This window comes from Salmo trutta, unplaced genomic scaffold (genome assembly GCF_901001165.1).
Source record: "Salmo trutta unplaced genomic scaffold, fSalTru1.1, whole genome shotgun sequence".
NCBI lineage: Eukaryota > Metazoa > Chordata > Actinopteri > Salmoniformes > Salmonidae > Salmo > Salmo trutta.
The window spans coordinates 6,376,282-6,401,303 of record NW_021822911.1 but is presented as its reverse complement, the minus strand read 5'-3'; the positions used below and the strand labels follow the sequence as shown (position 1 = coordinate 6,401,303).

Below are 25,022 nucleotides of genomic sequence, written 5' to 3'. Positions count from 1 at the left end.
AGAGGACCTGGAATTAGGTGACTCAGAAAATGACATGGGTTTTGTAACGCACATTCACGTGATGAGGTAGCTGTGTTCCATAACGTTTTTCAAGACATTGGAATCGTCCGGTTGGAATATTATTGAAGTTCTAAGTTAATAAAAAGGCCCTAAAGATTGATGCTATACAACGTTTGACATGTTTGAACGAACGTAAATATAACTTCTTTTTACTTTTCGTCGTGACATTTTGGCCGCGCTTCCTACATTTGGAGTTGCTTACTGAAGGCGCAAACAATGAGGTATTTGGACATAAATGATGGACTTTATCGAACAAAACAACATTTATTCTGGACCTGGGATTCCTGGAAGTGCCTTCTGATGAAGATCATCAAAGGTAAGTGAATATTTCGAATGTGATTTTAGATGACTCCAAAATGGCGGGTATCTGTTTTGCTTGATGTCTTTTTCTGAGCGCAGTACTCAGATTATTGCAAAGTGTGCTTTCCCCATGAAGCTTTTTTGAAATCTGTCACAGCGGTTGCATAAAGGAGATGTTCATCTATAATTCCTTGAATAACAGTTTAATATTTTATCGACGTTTATGATGAGTATTTTTGTAAATTGTTGTACTGATTCACCGGTAGTATTGGAGGCAAAATATTTACTTAACATCACGCGCCAATGTAAAATGCTGTTTTTGGATATAAATATGAACTTTATCGAACAAAACATACATATATTGTCTAACATTGAGTTCTAGGAGTGTCATCTGATGAAGATCGTCAAAGGTTAGTGCTTCATTTTAGCTGAATTTATGGTTTTTGTGACCCTCTCCTGCTTGGAAAATGGCTGTGTGGTTTTTCTTGTGTTTTCACTGTCCTAACATAATCTAACTTTATGCTTATGCCGTAAAGCCTTTTTGAAATCGGACAACGTGGTTACATTAAGGAGAAGTGTATCTTTAAAATGGTGTAAAATAGTCATATGTTTGAGAACTTTGAATTATGAGATTTTGTTGTTTTGAATTTGGTACCCTGACATTTCACTGGCTGTTGAATAGTGTGAACCATGGGTGGGACGGTAGCGCCCCAGGCAGCCCTGAGAAGTTAAGGGTCTCTTTTCCAAACTTAAAAGGATAAACATTCACATGCAACACCAAGGGACAGAAAAGGTTGAATACATTGGCCATGCTGTGAATCCAGCATGACTTCTGCAACGTTCAAAACAACTGGAACCTGGGAAATATCAGACTTCAGTGAGTTCAGGACAACTCTGAAAAAAACGAGCTCCAACTGAGAAAATACGGTTTGAACGGTCATCCATCTCGAAATTCCAAGTGGGGATCTCGGCCTCTTTCTAGAGCTCCGACCTGAAGATCACTGACGTCATCATTAGAACTTCCCATTTCCCAGTTGTCTTGAAAGCACCATAAATCCAGAGAATGACATACTTTGATGACAAAATTTGCCCACAAGGACCGCCGCACCACCCCACCCTATACGAAACACATCCCTTATTTGAAGTGTTTCTACAATTCCCTATAGGAAAACTGTATGGTAGAAACATGTTTGGATTTTGACAGCAATGCTAAAAAGTTACAGATAAATTCAAAATGAGAGGCTAAAAGGACAGAACTCTTGATGCAGCAATGATGAAAATATCTCAAAAACCAACAGAGGAATTACTAACAACTCAACCAAAGAAGAAAAACAACCGTCTTTTGCACCAAGTATTCTGATAGATAGCAATACTGGAATATTCTACAATCAGACAAAAATAAACGCACACCTCTTCAAGGAACCTCCACTGGTGGTCTTTAAGGAACCCCCACTGGTGGTCTATAAGGAACCCCCACTGGTGGTCTATAAGGAACCCCCACTGGTGGTCTATAAGGAACCCCCACTGGTAGTCTATAAGGAACCCCCACTGGTAGTCTATAAGGAACCCCCACTGGTGGTCTATAAGGAACCCCCACTGGTGGTCTATAAGGAACCCCCACTGGTGGTCTATAAGGAACCCCCACTGGTGGTCTATAAGCGTGGTCACAATATTGGAGATAACTTGGTGAGATCTGACCTGCCCCCTGAGCCCATTCAGACACTCTTGACACCCATCCCAAATGGGAACTACAAACGTGGCTCATGAGCACAGTGCAACAGCACTATAAAAACATCCTTCTTCAGACACCCACATACAGGTAGAAAAATCCCTGTTAGGGGGGTCATCTCATGCAATACCAAGGGAGTAATCTATCTCATCACCTGTTCATGTGGGAAAGCCTACGTAGGACAAACGAAAAGACAATTAAAACAACACATAGCTGAACACCGCAGCTCAATCAGGTGTAAGAACATTGACTGTCCAATAGCAGCTCACTTTGTTGAAGCTGACCATCCAATCTCCTCCCTCAAATACACAGGCATTGAGCATGTTGCTCTACCAAGGAGAGGAGGTAACATGGAGATCCTACTACTACAAAGGGAGGCTTACTGGAGATCCTGTCTAAAAACATGGACCCCTAGTGGTCTGAATATTGACTTTGATCTCAGGCCCTTATGAACAGTTCTCTCTTTTAAATGGATATATTCTTTCTACAGCTTATCAGAGTACATCCAATATGTTCCCCTGTTGATGATGCTCATTATGCATTATGGTTGAACCAAAACATTACATGTAACAAATGTTTTTATTGAAATAGGAAACAATTAAATATGTGAAATTGAATAAAACAATAATGTATGTTGACGCTAATGTTATGTACAATTATCAGTTATGTTTCTATATGATAACAATAGCCTGATATATTCAATATGCCATAAACTATTGTTTTTTAACAGTTTCATTAATTCATTGTAATTAACTTAATCATTATGACACACCCCTCTCTATTGTCATTGGTTGCACAAACTGCATTGTTTGTCTACATAACCTGGTTCAAGTATTGATGACATCACCCTGAAGAAGGCACAGTGATGCTGAAACGTTGGTAAATACCCAATAAATTACTGGGAGTTTATATATGGAGTGTGGGACTCTATATTTTATAGCTTATAGTTTAGCCGTTAGTCAGAACCTCCACATAAATAAACATTATCTGGGGGTGCGACAGCTCATGTTTTTTATTGGAAAAACTATTGGAACCATTTCCCTGTTTGACCGCTAGGTTTTATGGGTACTATGACACCTCCACTGTGGGGCTCTATAAAACTATTGGAACCATTTCCCTGTTTGACCACTAGGTGTTATGGGTATTATGACACCTCCACTGTGGGGCTCTATAACACAAATGAAATGTGAGAATCTGGTGAATGCAGAATCTAGAGAATGCAACAATATTTGTTTCATCTTGCTGTGATGTTCTCAGTAAAATATCATACGCTAAAATCTATTAATTTTAAATGTTAGAACAGTAATATTTTACACACCCATAAGCCTTAATTTCTGAAGAAAAAAACACAAATGAGAAGAAATGGTGGATATAGTGTTTTGGATATAAACTCTTCATAAATTCTTTACAAAACTAATCTCACCTCTTAGATTTGGTGCCATGTTCCCCAGAGAGACTCATTTTAGAGGCAGGGCCCTCCTCTCTCTTCCAAGAGAGACTCATTTTAGAGCAGTGACCCCTAAACAGAGATCCAGCATGTTGGTTGTGGTTAACACAGTGACAACTAAACAGAGATCCAGCATGTTGGTTGTGGTTAACACAGTGACAACTAATTATTGAAAGTCATTTGTTGTATTTTATTCATTATCTCTTAGAAATAAAACATTTACTAACAGATACATCCAAACAGTCAGGTGATTTAATGCATCACATGAACATGTAGTCTGATATTTTTCACCTTTTCTCCATGTAGTGGAACTAATAATAATAATAATAATAATAATAATAATAATGTCTCACTTTCTCTTTTAATAATTTCTCTCATTCTAGTGTGTTGCTTTGTTCAGCAGGTATGATATTATTATGCTGTTACTGAACTCAGTTCATAATAACAATGTTAATAAAAGTATGTTCAGTGGTTTCAAACCAAATTACACAGGAAAGAGCTCATTGTAATTTTGAAAACAAATTTTACGATATTTTGAAAGACGATTTACAACTTATACATAAAAATATACAAATTGTAAAATAACCACAATATAGGAATATATGAAGAATATGTTATTGAATGTGACTTGCCTACGCCCAGTTAGCGCCATTTTGTATGATTGAACTGTCACATAGCTGTCCCAGGTGAAATGGACTTTTAGATCTGAGGGTTTTACTGTCAGTCACTATACTAAAATAACACCATACATTTAATTTCTCTACACACTTTACAATAATCACTGGGAAGATTCTTACCTTGTAGCCTGAATTCACAACCAGAACATGTCAAGTCATTGAGATATTTTCCATTGTGCTGAGAGAGCAGCTTCCTGATGACAAGTGGCTCTGTATCTATGTTCTAGGTACAGTTGATCTTTGGATGCAATAATATCTGGTCAAAGTCTAGTGACACAACACCATAGTATATCATAAACATAACAGCAGTTGGCCAGAAAAGGCCATGACATACTATGAAACAGGGTTTGTCAACTAGATGTGGCTTCGGGTGTCACGGTTGTCATAGAGAGGAGCGGACCAGTGCAGCGTGATTATCGTTCCACATATTTTATTGAACTGTGAAACTATGCAATACATACACATAAATTAAAGAACAAAAAAACAACAAACCGTGATGCAGAGGTGAAACATACCACTACTCAAAAACAATCTCCCACAAACCCAGGTGGGAAAAACACCTACTTAAGTATGATCTCCAATTAGAGACAACGATGACCAGCTGCCTCTAATTGGAGATCATCCCAAACAAAACCCAACATAGAAATACAAAACTAGAAAACAACATAGAAAAACTAAACTAGAAAACCCCCCTGTCACGCCCTGACCTACTCTACCATAGAAAAGAACAGCTTTCTATGGTCAGGACGTGACATCGGGAGAATTTGTTTCTGAGTTAAAGTCGGCGGGCCAGAACATATTTAGCATATAATATTAGCACAATTAATAGGCCTACACTACAAATTTAACAACATGCTTAACACATTTGATTAGTACATAGTACATTGAGTGACATTAAAATAATTTAGATCTGATTAAGTTCATAAAATCACCAATATCTCTATTCAATTATAACTTTTTGTTTATTTCTCTGTGCGTTGATTGGTGGTAAAAACAGGTCTACGTAGCCTACTGTAGTCTACACTACTTTATTAATGTCAACATTCATTCAGAACAATTAGCTTGATAGCAAGAGAACATGTCGCTCTCAAAAAGTAACAAAAGGTAGATAATGAAAATCAAAGTTTCAGGAAAGAACGGACACAGAGATATCCATTCATCTGACCATCTTTCTCCAATGCCAAGCCAGAGTGTCTTGTTTGCAATGAAAATGTCATTGTTTGCAAAGAATTCAATCTCAGACGGCATTATGAATCTAAACATTGTACTTTCAAAGTGGCCTTCCCGCCCCAGACAGAGGCCCGATGCAGAAACACTGAAGCATTAACTACAAGCTACAAACACGGCAGTAGAATCCTCCTTCGTGGCCTGACCCAACAACAGAAGGTCACAAGTGCTTTCCTAAAAGCATCCTGGGTTCTAACCAAACACAACATGCCCTTCACAGACGCAGAGCTATTTAAAAAGTGCATGGTGACAGTTTTGGAGGAATTGGCTACAGACCAGTCTATGGATAGCATAATTGCGTCTGTCAAACAGGTGCCCCTGTCTGTGACATCAGCCGGACGCCGTGTCTGTGCTCTGGCGGATGATGTGCATAGGATTGTTCTGGAGGGACTCAGTCAGGCTGAGCATTTTCCCCTGGCTATTGATGAGAGTACTGACAACACTGATGTAGCACAGTTGTGTGTATATGTCCGTTATTTTCATGGAAATGACTTTAAAGAAGAGCTACTGGCACTGATTCCCCTGGAAGGACACACCTCCGGGGACGTTCCCCTGGAAGGACACACCACCGGGGACGTTCCCCTGGAAGGACACACCACCGGGGACGTTCCCCTGGAAGGACACACCGCCGGGGACGTTCCCCTGGAAGGACACACCACCGGGGACGTTCCCCTGGAAGGACACACCGCCGGGGACGTTCCCCTGGAAGGACACACCGCCGGGGACGTTCCCCTGGAAGGACACACCGCTGGGGACGTTCCCCTGAAAGGACACACCACCGGGGACGTCCTATTCACAAAGCTGCAAGAATTGTTTACTCAGCATGGCTTGTCATTCGAAGAAGTCAACTCTGTGGTCTCCGACGGGGCTCCTGCTATGGTGGGCAGAGGTTTCTGATGGACTCCTGCTATGGTGGACAGAGGTTTCTGATGGACTCCTGCAATGGTGGACAGAGGTTTCTGATGGACTCCTGCTATGGTGGACGGAGGTTTCTGATGGACTCCTGCTATGGTGGACAGAGGTTTCTGATGGAGTCCTGCTATGGTGGACAGAGGTTTCTGATGGACTCCTGCTATGGTGGACAGAGGTTTCTGATGGGACTCCTGCTATGGTGGACAGAGGTTTCTGATGGACTCCTGCTATGGTGGACAGAGGTTTCTGATGGACTCCTTCTATGGTGGACAGAGGTTTCTGATGGACTCCTTCTATGGTGGACAGAGGTTTCTGATGGGACTCCTGCTATGGTGGACAGAGGTTTCTGATGGGACTCCTGCTATGGTGGACAGAGGTTTCTAATGGACTCCTGCTACGGTGGACAGAGGTTTCTGATGAACTCCTGCTATGGTGGACAGAGGTTTCTAATGGACTCCTGCTACGGTGGACAGAGGTTTCTGATGGACTCCTGCTATGGTAGACAGAGGTTTCTGATGGGGCTCCTGCTACGGTGGACAGAGGTTTCTGATGGACTCCTGCTATGGTGGACAGAGGTTTCTGATGGGGCTCCTGCTACGGTGGACAGAGGTTTCTGATGGACTCCTGCTATGGTGGACAGAGGTTTCTGATGGACTCCTGCTATGGTGGACAGAGGTTTCTGATGGACTCCTGCTATGGTGGGCAGAGGTTTATGATGGACTCCTGCTATGGTGGACAGAGGTTTCTGATGGACTCCTGCTATGGTGGACAGAGGTTTCTGATGGACTCCTGCTATGGTGGACAGAGGTTTCTGATGGACTCCTGCTATGGTGGACAGAGGTTTCTGATGGACTCCTGCTATAGAGGACAGAGGTTTCTGATGGACTCCTGCTATGGTGGACAGAGGTTTCTGATGGACTCCTGCTATGGTGGACAGAGGTTTCTGATGGACTCCTGCTATGGTGGACAGAGGTTTCTGATGGACTCCTGCTATGGTGGACAGAGGTTTCTGATGGACTCCTGCTATGGTGGACAGAGGTTTCTGATGGACTCCTGCTATGGTGGACAGAGGTTTCTGATGGACTCCAGCTATGGTGGACAGAGGTTTCTGATGGACTCCTGCTATGGTGGACAGACACAGGGGCCTGGTCAGCAGGTTGTTTTACATTGTCTCATCCATCAGAGTGTGTTGTGTACCAGACTAAACATGGTTTACATTGTCTCATCCATCAGAGTGTGTTGTGTACCAGACTAAACATGGTTTACATTGTCTCATCCATCAGAGTGTGTTGTGTACCAGACTAAACATCCACAGAACATGACATAAGCAGAGCTGTGGGAGACCACCTCAAGCCCCTGGTAGAGCCGGGGGTGGTGTTTACCACTCCACCACGCCTTCAGCAGGCTGGAAAAGTGGGATTGATCTGGTTGATCCATTTGTTTGTTTCCGTTTCCAGTAGTTGAATCCTTTGATGTAAACATTTCATTTTCAACAAATTAACTGGGTTGGTTGAAAAGTGATACTAAACGTACAGATCATGCACTATTTTGAGATAGTGGAAGAAATACTGAATTTATACTAAGATGGACCAAGATACTTGTTGCTTTTGCACAGATTTGTTCATTGGTTTGACAAGAGTCTGTTGATTGTCAGTCATTGGGTTCATTTGTTTTACAATATGTTGAAATCAAATCAAGCTTTATTTATACAGCACATTTCAGACATGGATGCAACACAATGGGTTCACAGGAAAAACCAAATAAATGAAAATAAACAAATATATGATAAAAAACAGAAGACTAACAACTGAAAGACTAGTGATCATTCTAAGGAAATGCCATTGATTAAAATATTAACAATTGGATGCAACATCCAACCCAAAATATCAGCTTGTTTTACTACATTGTTTGTTACATTCCCCAGCAAAAAAATCAGAAATATCCCTTAAACAGAAGAGGGAACAAACAAAGAGTCACTGACAACAACAAAAACTAAACAGGTGGGGTTTTAGGAGGGCTCTGAAAGACACTATGGGGGTGTCCACTGAAAGTTGACTAGTAACAACAACTGGGACCTAAAAGACACCCACCATGAGACCCACTAAATCTGCCCAAGAAGAGACAAACAAAAGAAAAACCCACACCAAACTTAAAGACAGGAAGCAAACCAAAAAGGTGGAGCAACTAAAGGTGTTGACTCTCCACATGTATCAAGACAACTGGAGCACTGGGCCAGACACTCTTAAATAGAACCTGGACCAGCTCAGGTGAAACACCTTCCCACTAACGAGATGGACAAGCCAGCACAGGTGTAACACATACTGACTAACGAGGTAACACCAATCAGTGCGTCCTACGAGCTAACGAGCTAGACGGGCTAACGGGCTAACGAGCTAGACCTGCTAACGAGCTAGACGTGCTAAAGTCCAACCTCAAAACATTAATGGAAAAACAAAGCCTGTAACACCTTCCCCCTTAAGACAACAAATATATCCTATGTTTTTGTTGGACAAGTTTGGTCACCACCAACAGAAAACAACTTCCATTTCATGTTATAATCAACTACAAAGCTTCACCTTCTACAAATAAACATGGTGTCTACTGGCTGTCAACAATTAAAAACAAGAAAAAAACATTTCTAAATAATAATATACAATAGTATAATTTTTTTCTCCTTTTTCTTTCTATAGAATCCTAGAACTCACTAGCTTCTAGAACTCTCGTCCCCTTGGAACGAGCCCAAACAAAACTCATCTCCAATACGGAAAAACGTGTAGTCAAAATAAATTGTGATCCATGGCAACGGACTGGCTAAACGCAAAACATAAAACTTTTTAACTGCCCACCCTTGAGACAATCAGCAACCAAGTTGTCCTGACCACAGACATGTCTGATTTCAAGAGGAAACTCCTGCAATATCCGTAGTAACTTTCCACCTCATTGCAGAGCTTCTCTCTCTTTTCAGTGTTCACTAGATAGGCATGTTGTTGGATCGGGGCCCAGTCCCCAATGTCATGCTCTAGTACACTTGGGTTGGCACATCTGAGAATTAACCCTGATATTCTAAAAGCAGGGCAACAGTGATGCATTTACATTTAGGGGTCGCTGAACAAAGGAACACAACACTTATTTGTCATCACTCATCGATATCATGTTGAAATCAATTGTGCGAGAGGAGGGAGATGAGGTTGCACGTCCTGTTAAAACTAACAGCTCAAAAACCACACGGAATCTGGGAATAATGTGTACATCCCTGGTTAGAGGACAACTGGTAGAAAACAGCCAGATACATTTTGAAGTGTTGCATTTTGATTCCAGTGCGTCACCAACATGGTAAGTGTAACAACTTTTTTTGTTAGTCACTTTTTGTTAAATCTCATAAATAGTAACTCTTCCATTTCAGAGCCTGTATCTTTCCTCTGAGGCTAATAATCCTTCTACATTGTGACATCATTAAAATACTCCTACTACAATGTTAAACATTCTACATTGTGACATTAATTCATTGATATCATGAAACAACTCCTTCATGTATTTTCTGAAGTTTAATCAGAGATCTTTTATCAGAGTATTTCTTCCCCCATTGATCACAGCCATGAGGTTTCTCTCCTATGTGTATTCTCCGGTGTATAGTGAGATAGCTAGATGTAGAAAAACTCTTCCCACATTGATCACAGCTATAAGGTTTATCTCCTGTGTGTGTTCTCTGGTGTGTCTTCAGACAGCCAGATGTACCAAAACTCTTTCCACATTGATCACAGCCATAAGGTTTCTCTCCCGTGTGTGTCCGCTGGTGTACTATCAGGCTGTTTAGCTGACAAAAACTCTTCCCACATTGATTACAGCTATATGGTTTCTCTCCTGTGTGTGTTCTCTGGTGTATAGTGAGATAGCTAGACGTAGAAAAACTCTTCCCACATTGAGTACAGCTATATGGTTTCTCTCCTGTATGTGTTCGCTGGTGTATAGTGAGAACGCTAGATGTAGAAAAACTCTTCCCACATTGAGTACAGCTATATGGTTTCTCTCCTGTGTGTATTCTCTGGTGTAATATCAGGCTGTCTGGCTGAGTAAAACTCTTCCCACATTGATCACAGCTATAAGGTTTCTCTCCTGTGTGTGTTCTCTGGTGAATAGTCAGATAGCTAGATGTAGTTAAACTATTACCACATTGATTACAGTTATATGGTTTCTCTCCTGTGTGTGTTCTCTGGTGAATAGTTAGATAGCTAGATGTAGTAAAACTTTTCCCACATTGATTACAGCTATAAGGTTTCTCTCCAGTGTGTATTCTCTGGTGTGATTTCAGAGTTTGTTGCCGAGTAAAACTCTTCCCACATTGATCACAGACAAAAGGTTTCTCTCCTGTGTGAATTCTCAGGTGTATTTTAAGTTCTGATGAAGATTTGCAACTTTTCCCACAGTGAGAGCAGTGGTGAGATTTCTTCCCTGTGGGTCTCTGCTGCTGTTTCTTGAGGTGTTCTGAACTGGAGAGACTCTTCTCATGACGTTGTTGAAGCTCCCCAGAGGATCCAAGATGGTCATGTCTCTCTCCTGTGTGAACAACAAAGTCATACAGATGGTTAAATGCCCACAACAGCAGAAATCCACAGTAAAAGGCGATGCCAAGAGCGAAGTCGTACAACAACTGACGTCTGTTAAATTTGACAATTGTCTTAATACAGTGAGCAACAATAATCATATTTTGTCTTGTTTTCACATTAGTAGTATCGATGATTGTAGGCTAGAAATAAGTTAAAGTTGTTGAAATCCTAAGCAGTGTGCCAGATGACTTTTGGTCTTCAATGTAGGCCCCTTTCTGTGTTTGCTAATATTGCGCTTTGCCATCAGCCTGACAATGAGTGTTTGTCCACTAAGTGTTTAACATAACTTCTCCTAACAACATAGACCTACTGTAGGACCCATAACTTCACCTAACAACAACATAGACCTACTGTAGGACCCATAACTTCACCTAACAATAACATAGACCTAGGACTAGAAATCATTTAATATTTCAGGTGAAACATGGAAACTAAAATGTCTTTGTCATGACATTTCATAACCTGATCACCAGATAATTTTGTGAATAATCCCACTAGGCTACTCTGTAATGTGTTGTCATTCTAAATGTCCTGAATGAAGGAAAATAGCTCTGTGTGTTGTACAATAGCCTATCCATCAAGGAACAGTTCTCTACACATTATGAGCTAAGTATTTCCGTTTCCAAACAGACTAACGAGACTCTACAGTAAATCAAGCAGACAATAACACATTATAAACATCAATTTGTTAGGGATGTTGGATCCAACATGGAGCACAGCATAACTGTCTTTACCAGAGTAATGAATGAAGAAGCACTTTGGTTGTTGTTGCATGTCGTGATGTTTGTCATGTTACTGTCATTCAGAAAATGATTTCCTGGACCAGCTGATGATAGTTGAACATGTGACTGTAACTAAACAGCTACAGTATTAAGTATTATGTGTAATTATTGAAGATCCGCGTTAATGACAGTATCCATTTGGGTGTCAATAAAGTTAAGGTGACTCTCGGTTAGAACCATTGGATTTAGCAAACTCTGAAATGATTTAGGATTTCTGTGCCCATGAAAACTGTTTTCCCAGCGTAACATAAGGAGACAATAAATGTTACGTAGGTAGAGAGCATTTCAGAGATCTGAATACAACAAACTGTCCTAACAGGACAATAACCTAAACCACAAGGCCAAATCAACACTGGAGGAGCTTACCAAGATGACATTGAATGTTCCTGAGTGGCCTAGTTACAGTTTGGACTTAAATCGTCTTGAAAGTCAATGCAAGACGAGAAAATGGCTTTCTAGCAATGATCAACAACCAACTTGACAGAACAGGAAGGATTTTAAAAAGAATAATGAATATTCACATGAAGATCAGTCGCCTATTGGATGACATCACGACGTCATGAACAATTCCGACAGTACAAAAACATATATGAGTGTAGAATGCCCTTTTAAAAATCACACATTAGTTCAACAACTGCAGAGTTTGTGTCCCTGTTTTATAAGATAGTACTCACTGTATTTACTGGTGTTAATCAGATCAATGTCCCTGTTTTATAAGATAGTACTCACTGTATTTACTGGTGTTAATCAGATCAATGTCCCTGTTTTATAAGATAGTACTCACTGTATTTATTGGTGTTAATCAGATCAATGTCCCTGTTTTATAAGATAGTACTCACTTTATTTACTGGTGTTAATCAGATCAATGTCCCTGTTTTATAAGATAGTACTCACTGTATTTACTGGTGTTAATCAGATCAATGTCCCTGTTTTATAAGATAGTACTCACTGTATTTACTGGTGTTAATCAGATCAATGTCCCTGTTTTATAAGATAGTACTCACTGTATTTACTAATGTTAATCAGTTCTCCAGTCTTCTCTTCTTCGTCCTCCTCTAATGTGACAGTAATCTCCCCCTCTTCATCCTCCACTTTCACTCCAAAAACTGCATCTTCCTCCTCCTCTTTCACTCTGAAGGCGTCTTCCTCTTCTTTCACTGAAACGTCTTTCTCTTCTTCTTTCACGGTAACAGCCTCACCTTCTACTTGTCTTTGTAATGTGACATCCTCCTCTTCCTCTTTCACGACAATGTTCAGCCCCAGAGCTTCTTTCTCCGTCCAACAGACCTTTTCTTCTTTATCAGGAGGAGAGTAGCTTAGTGAGCGCATGGTCGGGGATGTTAGCTAGCTAGCTATCATTAGCGACTAGGCTAATGCTAACTTAACCAGCCAGATAGTTGACTTACAACGTAAATATGAAATGAAATGGGGTAGCTAGTTGTTTACACATAAGTATGTTTAAATCATAGTGGCAATTATACCACGAAATTGTCTAAAGAACTTGAATGTTCCGACTTTGTTGGCTAGCGAGCTACCGAGGTGGCTGCAGTTGTTGAAGAAGCGTTCCGTCCACTAGATTATACGTCACACTAGAAACATCGCCTGAAAGACACATATCGCCATCTGCTGTCTGGAGGGAGGAAACGCAGTTGAGGAGGGAAAACTATTTTTATTCTTCATTGAATTATAATGTTATAAAGCAGTTTATGGAAACCTTTTTTTCTCTCCATTAAATATTAATATTATATCAACACGTATAAAGAGCAACAAGTGTTGTTTGATTAGTTCAGATTTTTTGTGAGAATTTAAAACTCTACATCTACTCCACATCTGTATTTCAGATTCAGTCAAATAACTAGATATCAAAATAAGCACCTAGTTATTGATACCCTTGATAAAGATTAGCAAAAATTACTGTATAAAATAAATAAATTAACTTTACCCATTACCAGGATATTTTAGCCCAAAACCTAGTTACCTCTCTGCTAGGAGGCTGAAACTTGGCCATAAGTGGATCTTCCAGCAAGACACATCAACATCCACGAAGAAATGGTTAATTGGGTACAAAATCAAAATTTTCAATGGCCATCTCAGTCTTCGGACTTGAACTCCATTAAAAACCTGTGGTTTGAATTGAACAGGGCAGTCCACAAGCGCAGACAAAAGAAATTGAGGACCTGTAGAGATTCTGTTTGGAGGAATGGTCTAAGATCCTTTCCAATGTGTTCTCTAATCTCATGAAACATTTCAGTGTCATTATCCTCCAAAGGGGAGGGTGCTGGAGTATTGAAAACATGGGTGGCAATAATTCAGACCCCTACCTTTTGAGAATTACATGTTACACTAAATCTCTTTCTCTGAGCAATTGTATTAGTATAAAATAATATAGGACTAGGTATAGGACTAGGTCTATACTGCTCCTACATGGTGTAACAATACATCATTTAGATGTATATAATGAACAGACTAGGTCTATACTGCTCCTACATGGTGTAACAATACATCATGTAGATGTATATAATGAACAGACTAGGTCTATACTGCTCCTACATGGTGTAACAATACATCATGTAGATGTATATAATGAACAGACTAGGTCTATACTGCTCCTACATGGTGTAACAATACATCATGTAGATGTATATAATGAACAGACTAGGTCTATACTGCTCCTACATGGTGTAACAATACATCATGTAGATGTATATAATGAACAGCCTAGGTCTATACAAAAAGTTTGGGGTCACTTAGAAATGTCCTTGTTTTTGAAAGAAAATCAAAATGTTTCATTTATTTACCTGTTTTTGCTTTGTCATTATGGGGTATTGTGATGTCATTATAGGGTTTTGTGATGTCATTATGGGGCAACGTGATGTCATTATGGGGCAATGTGATGTCTTATGGGGTATTGTGTGTAGATTGATGAGGGAAAAAATGATTTAATCCATTTTAGAATAAGGCTGTAATGTAACAAAATGTAGAAAAAGTGAACGGGTCTGAATACTTTCCGACTGCACTGTATATATTGGGGAAGTACTTAGTGACATCACTTCATTAAACATGAGGTACAAATATATAACATAGGTTCACAATATCAACATTCAATGTATCAAAATATATGACCAAGCTGGAAGTGTAAACGCCAGCCCAACCACAATCCTAGAGGTTCACTGATGATCAACCTCCTCCTTCACATCTGACTCCTGATGATCAACCTCCTCCTTCACATCTGACTCCTGATGATCAACCTCCTCCTTCACATCTGACTCCTGATGATCAACCTCCTCCTTCACATCTGACTCCTGATGATCAACCTCCTCCTTCACATCTGACTCCAATGATCAATCCAGAGCGTCTTCTTTTTTGGGGGGAATCCCGATGGACGACGTAATCCAATAGGCCGTCATCACCACCACCAACCACTAGTTAATTGTCATTCGGGTTATCAATAGGAAGAGCATTAGCAATATGTCCTGTCTGGTAACTTGTCTCGTTCAATGGATTTACATTGGCAGGTGCACAGGGAGAAACCCCATTAAAACACTTTTGGAAGTCTTTAACTATAACAAAGTCTGTTGCCTGTGATGTTGGGACAAATGATAGTCCCTTATTATACAAGAGACAAAATCCCCTAATTCTACAGCACAACGGCAGAGTCATGTCTTCAGTGTAAAACTAACAATGACTCAATAATCCTTCTGGGAATGTTATGACGTCATAAAGTTATGGGCGGAGTTAGAAAGTTGGCTGTCAGAAGTACAGTTATACAACGTAAAATTACTTTTAATCTGTCTGTCTGCATATTTCAAGACATGGCATTTGAGGGTGCAATGAGATACTCGATGGTTGGACGAGACTTTTCTCGTCAATTATCTTAAATTGTCACGTCCTGACCAGCAGAGGGAGTAGTGGTGTAGTATTTTGGTCAGGACGTGGCAGAAGAAGTCTGTATGTGTTGTCTAGTATGTCTGTTTCTGTGTTAGTCTTGTGACTCCTGATCAGGAACAGCTGGGGATCGTTGTTTCTGATTGGGAGTCATATATTTAGGAGTATGTTTGTCACTTGGGTTTGTGGGTGGTTATGCTAACACTGCTAGTCTTTTGTTTGTACTTAGCCTGTTAGACTGTCGTTAGTAATTATTGTTTTTTCCTGTGGATGCTTTGCTCTTATATATTAAAAAGATGAGTATCCACATTCCGTCTGCAGTTTGGTCCATACAACACGGTTTCAACTATTGTGACAGAACCACCCACCACAACAAGACCAAGCAGCGGAAAAAGGAGCAGGACGCTGAATATATGGACTATTCTGAGGAAATAGACTTCGACATGGACACTCGTGAGAAATGGACTTGGGACCAGATTCTGGCCGGAGAGGGCCCGTGGAGAAAGGCTGGTGAGGACCGGGAACGCTACCGGGGTACACGACTGGTGAGGAAGCCGGAGAGGCACCCCAATAAAAAAATTTGGGGGGCACATGGGTAGTTTGGCTAGGCCAAGGAAGAGCCATAAGCCAGCTACCCATGATTATGTGGAGGAGCGTATGGAGTGGAGGGCGCCGTGTTTTGCTGAGGTGCGCACTATCTCACCCATACGCACGCACAGTCCGGTGCGCGCCATTCCAGCCCCTCGCAGATGCCGTGCTAGAGTGGGCATCCAGCCTGGTAGGAGGATGCCTGCGCAGCGCATCTGGTCGCCGGTACACCTCCTAGGACCAGGCTACCCTACTCCCGCTCTATGCACGGCAACCATCAGGCCCCTGCACAGCCCAGTTCGCCCTGTACCAGCACCCCGCTCATGCAGGGCTGCTAGTTCCATCCAGCCAGGACGGGTTGTGCAGGCGGTGCGGTCAAGGCCACCTGTGCGCCTCCATGGCCCCGTCTTTCCGGTTCCCGCCTCTCGTGCTATCCCGGAAGTGAGTACCTCCAATATGGCACGACCAGTACCAGCAACCCGGACCAAGCTTCCCATGAGTCGGCCTAGTCCTATTCAGCCTGTTCCCGCTCCTCGCACTAGCCCTAGGGTGCGTGTCTTCAGCCTGGTACCACCTCTACCAGCCCCATGCACCAGGCTTCCAGTGCGTCGGCCCAGCCTCAAGAGCCCGGCACCAGTGTGCAGTCCAGAGTATCCGGCACCAGTGTGCAGTCCAGAGTATCCGGCACCAGTGTGCAGTCCAGAGTATCCGGCAACAGTGTGCAGTCTAGAGTATCCGGCAACAGAGTCTAGTCCGGAACCGAGGGAGACTGCCTGCGACCCGGAACCAGAGGGGTCTGCCTGCAACCCGGAACCGAGGGAGCCTGCCTGCGACCCGGAACTGAGGGAGCCTGCCTGCGACCCGGAACCGAAGGGAGCCTGCCTGCGACCCGGAACCGAAGGGAGCCTGCCTGCGACCCGGAACCGAAGGGAGCCTACCTGCGACCCGGAACCGGAGGGGTCTGCCTGCGACCCGGAACCGAGGGAGGCTACCTATGACTCAGAACTGAATGTGACTAACTGTGTTGTAAATGAGTCTGCCTACAGTGTGGAAATGAGGGAACCTGCCCACGAGCCACAACAAATTGAGTCTGTCTACGACCCGGACCCCAATGAGTCTGCCTACAACCTGGAGGGCAGGAGGCCGGAACCAGAGCCACCTCCAGGATAGGTGGGTTGGGGAGGGAGGGTGTAGAACAGTGCCGTCGTTGACGGCAGCCACCCTCCCTTCCCTCCCTTTTTTGTTTAGGGGGTATTAATTTTTGTTGTGGTATTGGGGATTTTTGTGTTTTCTTTTAAGGTGCATTCCGGGGTCTGCACCTTTAGGGGGGGGGGGGTACTGTCACGTCCTGACCAGCAGAGGGAGTAGTGGTGTAGTATTTTGGTCAGGACGTGGCGGAAGAAGTCTGTATGTGTTGTCTAGAATGTCTGTTTCTGTGTTAGTCTTGTGACTCCTGATCAGGAACAGCTGGGGATCGTTGTTCCTGATTGGGAGTCATATATTTAGGAGTATGTTTGTCACTTGGGTTTGTGGGTGGTTGTGCTAACACTGCTAGTCTTTTGTTTGTACGTAGCCTGTTAGACTGTCGTTAGTAATTAGTGTTTTTCCTGTGGATGCTTTGCTCTTATATATTAAAAAGATGAGTATCCACATTCCGTCTGCAGTTTGGTCCATACAACACGGCTTCAACTATTGTGACATAAATTCTATACTTAAAACTGGAAATCAACTAATCCTCCGTTGTTAACACAGTGGAAAGGTCAAATGCTTTATTATTTAAAAATGTAAAGTACTGGGCGATAGAGAGAAATAAAAAGGTTCAGTTTGAAGCCATGTGGTGGAGATGGAGGTGTGTTCTAGTGTTTCTGGGCAGGTGTGATGTAGTTAATGGAGATGGAGGTGTGTTCTAGTGGACAGGTGTGATGTAGTTAATGGAGATGGAGGTGTGTTCTAGTGGACAGGTGTGATGTAGTTAATGGAGATGGAGATGTGTTCTAGTGGGTCTGGACAGGTGTGATGTAGTTAATGGAGATGGAGGTGTGTTCTAGTGGGTCTGGACAGGTGTGATGTAGTTGATGGAGGTGTGTTCTAGTTGGTCTGGGCAGGTGTGATGTAGTTAATGTTTGTATGATGTTGTTGTGTGTATGTTTTGTATTGTTTATAAAATATCAAATAAAGTCCCAATGCAAAGTTAACCTCCCTGTTCTATTTTTGGTTTTATTACATTAAACCAATCAGAATTCAGAAGAATGCCAAAGTCAGGTGTGATGTAATATGGAAGACCGGTCTATTCCCTGTGATGTAAACAACAACAGAAAGAACTTCAAATGTAGAACTTCAAATTAAACCAATCGTTTCCACTCATGACTTGAGTGACTAAAGTTAACCAACGTTTTGGAAATACATAACGCCATCTAATCAAAGAATGTTAGCTATATGCAGTTATCTTAGCCAGCCAGCTAACATTAGCTATTTAGCCAACTAGCTATTAGCCTCATAAATTACCTGCATTGATGAGACACACAGTGTGGATGAATGATCAATAGTGACGGGATTTAAATAGCACTCCTATAGAAGATTTGTGAGGATGAATGATCAGGATATAAATAGCACTCCTATAGAAGATGCAGTGTGGATGAATGATCAGGATATAAATAGCACTCCTATAGAAGATGCAGTGTGGATGAATGATCAGGATATAAATAGCACTCCTATAGAAGGTGCAGTGTGGATGAATGATCAGGATATAAATAGCACTCCTATAGAAGATGCAGTGTGGATGAATGATCAGGATATAAATAGCACTCCTATAGAAGATGCAGTGAGGATGAATGATCAGGATATAAATAGCACTCCTATAGAAGATGCAGTGTGGATGAATGATCAGGATATAAATAGCACTCCTATAGAAGATGCAGTGTGGATGAATGATCAGGATATAAATAGCACTCCTAAAGAAGATGCATTTTCCAGTTTGCTACCAACTTGAAAGGGAACTTTAGCATAAAACCCACATGGAAAACTGAGATTCGGCAAATAACATATAAAGAGAGGCCAAACCAACAACAGTAGTTACTAAAACATAAATTGCTAATTTATGATGTAAAAGGTGGATTTGATGATCTAATGTCAACTTTATACATTTCTATCCCAGGACCACTCAATTTCCAAATTCTCCATAAATCTGCTGTGGATTACCCAGAATCCCACACCTTTATCACTGAATGTAATGTAAACACACGAGCAGCAGTCTAAGGCCCTGCATCTCAGTGCTAGAGGCGTCACTACAGAGCCTGGTTCAAAACTAGGCTGTATCATAACAGGCCGGGATTGGGAGTCCCATAGGGCAACGCACAGTAGCCCAGCATCGTCTGGGTTAGGGTTTGGCCGTCATTGTAAATAAGAATTTGTCCTTAGCTGGCTTGCCTGTTTTGTCACGGTTGTCTAGGACCAGTGGAGATGTGGAATCAGGAGCAGGAGACAGAGGGCCGGAGCAACTGTGTTTTAATAATAATAGAGAAATGCAATAGCCGTAGGGCACAGGGCGCGTGGCGAAGTCCGCCTGGGGAAAACACCCAAAATAAGCGCACTGAAAAAAAACAGCGCACGGGGCGAATCCCGGCAATATAATGTATACTAACAGGATACAATGAGTAACAATAAACAATCCCGCACGAGAACCCCAACTGAAAATACACTGGCATACAAACAGGGCGCGTGGCGAAGTCCGGAAAACACCCAAAATAAGCGCACTGAAAAAAAACAGCCCGGCAATATAATGGATACTAACAGGATACAATCACAACTGTCCTGAGTAACAATAAACAATCCCGCACGAGAACCCCAACTGAAAATACACACTAAATAACCCCCCACGAATGACAAACACAAAACAGGTGCGGGATAGACAGACAAAACCAAAAGACACAGAAACAACGATCGGTTGCAGCTAATAGGCCGGCGAGCGCCGCCCGACCGAGGAGGGGCGCCACCTTCGTTAGATACTGTGACATGTTTAAATAAATGTTAAATACATTTTTTTTAATGTAACTTCATTACACCGTTACACTGGCATACAAACTCGGTAGCATAGAGTTGATAATACATATGACGTTGGGAAATAGTGCATTGTGGGTAGTTTAGAAGATTTCCCGAAATAAGTTAATACATTTGTAATAATGCAAAAACATAACTGTTTGTACTTATAGGGAACCAGATCGTGACTACAACTAGCTTACTAAGTCTTTAACCACACTGTGTTGTTACGCTGGTGAGTAAAAACTCATGCTTCCTACACTTTAACTTGTTGTCTGACAATAAAATAATCATTTTACTAAACTGCGTTACCCACTCCAGTCAGCAGATGGCGGTGTGGGAATTTAACGCAATGCTGTTGGTGTGACGTATAATCTAGTGGACGGAACTCTTCTTTCAACAGCAACAATAGTTCGTCAGCCACCTCGGTAGCTTGCTAGACAAAATAGCCGAACCAATAAAGCTCTTTAGACGCGTTAGTGTATATTAGCCACAGTGTTTTAAACCCACTACTGTCGTCTAGTTAGTTATCCGATTTAATTTCATATTTACGGTGTTGTTGTTATTGGTCAGCTAGCGGGCTGGTTAAGTTAGCATTAGCCTAGCTAGCTAACATTCACAACCATGCGGTTACTGAGCTACTCTCCTCCTGCTAAAGAAGAGAACATCACAGTAAAACAAGAAGTAGAGGGTGAAGCCGTTACTGTGAAAGAAGAAAAAGACGCGTTCAGAGTGAAAGAGGAGGAGGATGTTACAGTAAAACAAGAAGTAGAGGGTGAGGCCGTTACTGTGAAAGAAGAAAATGACGCGTTCAGAGTGAAAGAGGAGGAGGATGTTACAGTAAAACAAGAAGTAGAGGGTGAGGCCGTTACTGTGAAAGAGGAGGAGGATGTTACAGTAAAAGGAGAGGCGGAAGAGCAAGAGGAGGATGCAGTTTATGGAGTGAAAGAGGAGGAGATCACTGTCACATCGATAAAGGAGGAGGAAGAAGAGGAGGAAACTGGACATCTGGACCCGGTTTCCCAAACGCATCTTAAGGCGTCCAATGGTTCTAACGGTGAACTTAGCAATAAGATGGTTTTGAGAAACCGTTCCCTGATTAACACTAGTAAGTACTGTCTTAAATACAGAGGCACAAACTCTGCAGTTGTTGAACTGATGTGTGGTGTTAAAGCGGAAATATGCAATAGCTACATCCATATTGTGACTTTTAAATTAATAATTTATAGCCATTGATTGTTGAAGAATATAACACATTACTCATGAGCTTAGTTCAACTGTTGTACCCCATCAGAACCCCAAATAAGCTTTTTTTTACTCCAATGTTTAGAAATGTAAACCAACACTGTATAGCCTCAACATAGTTAAAACTATAATGTTGATATCATGGATGGTCAGTCCTTGCATCCATAGGTCTGTCTATGAATTTGAGAGTAGTTACATTTCTCCAACCCCATCAACATCTTATAACCAAAACAGTGGTGGAATGACAGCTTTGTTATTGTATGAACTGCAGATTGCTGGGTTGTGTGGGTTTATTCAACAGTAACAAAATGGCTGCCCAGAGGCTTGGTTTGGTAAACAGCTGAGGGATGGGGGAAGGAGGATTGTAACCACTCAAATGTATTCATCCAGGATGTCATAATGATAGTTTCACCAGGTTTCTAGGATATATAATATATTCTAGAATTCATCCATGAGGTCATAATGATAGTTTAACCAGGTTTCTAGGCTATATAGTATATTCTAGAATTCATCCATGATGTCATAATGATAGTTTAACCAGGTTTCTAGGCTATATAATATATTCTAGAATTCATCCAGGATGTCATAATGATAGTTTAACCAGGTTTCTAGGCTATATAGTATATTCTAGAATTCGTCCATGATGTCATAGTGATAGTTTAACCAGGTTTCTAGGCTATATAGTGTATTCTAGAATTCATCCATGATGTCATAATGATAGTTTAACCAGGTTTCTAGGCTATATAGTATATTCTAGAATTCATCCATGATGTCATAGTGATAGTTTAACCAGGTTTCTAGGCTATATAGTGTATTCTAGAATTCATCCATGATGTCATAATGATAGTTTAACCAGGTTTCAAGGATATATAGTGTATTCTAGAATTCATCCATGATGTCATAATGATAGTTTAACCAGGTTTCTAGGATATATCGTATATTCTATAACTGCCAGTGTAGATTTCCTGTGGAGGCAAATTATTAGAGCTGTTGATAAGTCATTGTATAATATTCAGCCAATTGTTTTTCATGCCATTACATTAAAGGCAAGACATACCTAGATTCAATTACATTCATGAATTGGTTTGAAACCTTTGTTTTAAACCCTTCTCAAAATTGGTGCCATGCCGGATTTGTAAAAAATGGATTGTCAGGAAACTCTATTTTTTAAATGTATTTAAATGTAAACTTTATTTAACTAGGCAAGTCAGTTAAGAACAAATTCTTATTTACAATGACTGCCTACCCCGGACAACGCTGGGCCAATTGTGCGCCGCCCTATGGGACTCCCAATCACGGCCGGTTGTGATACAGCCTAGATTTGAACCAGGGTGTCTGTAGTGACGCCTCAAGCACTGAGATGCAGTGTCCGCTGTGCTTCGCGGGAGCCCCAAAGTCATGTTCTAGTGCTGTCCCCAACTAAAATACATCTTGGTCAACCAAGAGTCATCTGTTCTTTCTACCAATCACCCCATGTGTTTTTATACAATCAACTATATGTACTGAACTTGTCTGATGCTTTAAGCACGCTGTTTGATTAAATAAATAAGACACACAAATGACTAGAGGGAGCCAGTCGTCAACATAACCTGACTAGAGGGAGCCCCCCTTCCCCCTCTGCTGCTGGACTTCGTAAATTCTGCCGTTCTGCTCCTGAAATTTTCAGTAATTGACTACACCAGCAATCAGCAACCGTTTCCAGTTTGAGTGCCAATTTATCTGACCATTTCTACCAATCTGTGTGCCAGTTATGATTTTCATATGCACATTTTCGTGGAACAGTTTCATTTAATTTATAATAGTATCTCAAAATTATTGTCTGTGATTAATCTACATTCTATCTAAATCTAAATGAAAATTTTACAAATCTAAAAGTAACTTTTATTGCCATTGCCAACTATGTGAAAATAGCCTACATAAAGCCAACAAATAAAAACATTGCATTCTGCATGTAGAAAATATCCTGATAAAAATAAATATCCTAGAAATCACATTGGCTGCACATGGCCTGTCTACAACAAACTTGAAACATTGTATCAACTGGGTCAGCAAAACTCAGATAGCAAGCTTGCAACATTGTATCAAATATTCTAGGCCCTCAGTTTCCTGCTCCAGTGAGTTCTGGACAGACACAGCTGTAGGCTATTTGTGCAAAGGATAAGAAGTAATCAGGTATTTTATGACATTTCCACTGGATCAGAGCATTACATTTTTCCCTTTTATGCTGAGTGGTTATCGAAAGGTGGAAATATTGCTGCTGGAAATATTTAACGAAAATACTTTGAGGAACTATTGTCATTTGCAATTGATTTTGATTAGACTTTGTTTACTTGCTGTTTGGGGTGAAGAAAAATTAGCTTTGAGAAGCTCCAACTCATTAGTGGTGGTGCATTAAGACAATCAGAAATACTATCAGACATCCCCAAATGGGCACATTTATAGGCCTACATTTGCACACAGGCCAGGTAGACTAGTCCTACTTCTATATGTGTAACCAGGTAGACTAGTCCTACTTCTATATGTGTAACCAGGTAGACTAGTCCTACTTCTATATGTGTAACCAGGTAGACTAGTCCTACTTCTATATGTGTAACCAATTAGACTAGTCCTACTTCTATATGCGTAACCAGGTAGACTAGTCCTACTTCTATATGCGTAACCAGGTAGACTAGTCCTACTTCTATATGCGTAACCAGGTAGACTAGTCCTACTTCTATATGTGTAACCAGGTAGACTAGTCCTACTTCTATATGTGTAACCAGGTAGACTAGTCCTACTTCTATATGTGTAACCAGGTAGACTAGTCCTACTTCTATATGTGTAACCAGGTGTGCGTCTTTACTCAACATCGACAGGAATGTTTCAAACAAAAGACAATTAATAAATTGACAACAATCTTGCGGGGTCAGGTCTGGGTGGTCTGCCAGGGGCCGTTTCATTTAGTATCTGTTTGGGTCAGTTGGGGAATGATTCTATTTCCCCATAGTATGTTGTACCGAAGTTGACCGACTGAAAGGGAGTGTAACTTTATGACTATAATTACTGTTCCCTGAAGGAGGGAAACGAGGTACAACACCTTCCTGGGTCGGTGAAGAGCGGTATTACATTTAAGGAATAAATCCAAGCCTCACTCTCATCACCTGTGGAAGGCGGGGCTTCCAGCGAGGCGTGGATTTGATAGTATGTTGTACCTAGTTTCCCTCCTGTTTCATATATTCCTGTTCACTGAACCCTATGATCACTTGGCTACATAGCTGATGCCTGCTGGACTGTTCATTAATCACGGTACTCCATTTTGTTTGTTTTGGTTATCTGTCGGCCCCAGCCTAGAATTCAGGCCCTGTGTGTATTTAACTGACCCTCTCTGCCCATTCATCACCATTTTACCTGTTGTTGTTGTCTTAGCTGATGAACTGTTGTTGTCTTACCTGTTATTGTCTTTGCTAGCTCTCCCAATCAACACCTGTGATTGCTTTATGCCTCGCTTTATGTCTCTCTAATGTCAATATGCCTTGTATACTGTTGTTTAGG

General features: G+C 41.3%; 1 pseudogene; it reads right to left on the bottom strand.

The window, feature by feature from the left end:
- Positions 1–1,024: 1,024 nt before the first annotated feature.
- The window catches only part of LOC115186433 (zinc finger protein 135-like), a 47,911-nt pseudogene continuing 23,913 nt past the window's right edge, over positions 1,025–25,022 (bottom strand).